At 48.4% G+C, this 1,577-nt stretch overlaps 1 pseudogene; it reads left to right on the top strand.

Annotated features, from left to right (window-relative positions):
- Positions 1-519: 519 nt before the first annotated feature.
- Positions 520-1,330, top strand: LOC126515690 (proteasome subunit beta type-5-like; annotated as a pseudogene).
- The last annotated feature ends 247 nt before the right edge of the window (positions 1,331-1,577 follow it).

Here is a 1,577-nt window from a genome sequence, read left to right as displayed (position 1 = left end):
GCCACTTAAGGCAACAATAAAACAGGCAGAAAAGGGCAAGTAAGGGCATAGAGAGGATGGATTTGAATCTTTTAGGACAGAATGTGTCAAAACATTTCTATTATTTAAAAAATTGTTGACTGACTTGGATTAGCAATGCATTTCTGGGGGGGGGGAGGCGGGGTAAAGGGAAACACACAGATCCCACTCTGCTATCCTACATCCAAACACCAAATTTCTCTCCAACAAGGTGCTAAATAGTATCAACCCTTGGTCATCTTCCTTGAATAGTTCGCATACAGAAATACTCCACTCTTGTAACGGCGTAAGCGAATGCAGACAGATTGTCAAAATATAGACAGCTTTAATGGAGGAATAGACTTACAGAACCACTGTTCCCGCGGAGACCAGGAAAGCAGAAGAGAGCGCTGGGAGCACGCTCACCAATTTTATAGGAGAACTTTAGCCTGAGGCGAACACGCCCCCTAAGGGGTGGGACTTATCCCTACACACTCTTACTTCCTGTTGCCCTTACTAGAGATGCCGCTGGCTAGCGTGTTATAGCGGCCCATGCCGGTGAACCAGCATGGGTTTATTGGACTCGGAGGTGGTGCAAATCTGCTGGACCTGGGTCCGGGGAGTCCTGGTGATGGGCTGAACCTGGCTGTGCCCAGCTGGGGTGTCCCAGAGGAGCCGAGGATCGAAATGCTTCATGGAACCACCATCCTCGCTTTCAAGTTTCGCCATGGAGTCATTGTTGCAGCTGATTCCCAGGCCACAGCAGGTGCTTACATTGCCTCCCAGACAGTGGAGAAAGTGATAGAGATCAACCCCTACCTTCTGGACACTATGGGTGGGGATACAGCCGACTGCAGCTTCTGGGAGCGGTTGTTGGCTCGGCAATGTTGAATCTATGAGCTTAGAAATAAGGAACGCATCTCTGTCGCCACAGCCTCCAAGCTTCTTGCTAACATGGTGTATCAGTACAAAAGCATGGTGCTGTCCGTGGGCACCACGATCTGTGGCTGGGATAAGAGAGGCCCCAGCCTGTACTATGTGGACAGTGAGGGGACCCGGATCTCTGGAAATGCCTTCTCGGTGGGTTCTGGCTCTGTGAATGCTTATGGAGTCATGGATCAAAGCTACTCATGATCTGGCCCACCGAGCCATCTACCAAGCCACCTACAGAGATGCCTACTCTGGAGGTTCAGTCAACCTCTACCACGGAAGGGAGGATGGCTGGATCTGTGTCTCCAGTGACAATGTTGCTGACTATACGACAAGTATAGTGTGCCTGTCCTCTGAAGGAAAGCAGATGTGGCCGTCTGTACCTGTCTGGGGGCTCCTATAGGCTACAATAAATAATAGCACTCATTCCACAGTGAAGCCCACAGTTATCTCAGTACCTTTCGTGAAGCTCTGAAACCCTGTGTGTGTTCACAGTTGATGGGCTCCTGATGCATTAGCTGTTTGTTTTACTCTCTTGGATGCTAAAATTATACTACTTTTCAACTTCAAAAAAAAAGAAAGAAAAAGAAATACTCCACTCTTTTGTTACTTCATTTTCTGCACCCTGGTTTGTTTGTTTGTTTGACTTA

This window comes from Alexandromys fortis, unplaced genomic scaffold (assembly GCF_014885135.2).
Source record: "Alexandromys fortis isolate MF-2015 unplaced genomic scaffold, M_Fortis_MF-2015_v1.1 scaffold_154, whole genome shotgun sequence".
NCBI classification, from domain to species: Eukaryota; Metazoa; Chordata; class Mammalia; order Rodentia; family Cricetidae; genus Alexandromys; species Alexandromys fortis.
Note: the sequence above shows the minus strand (reverse complement) of the source record. Positions and strands in the feature narration are given on the sequence as shown.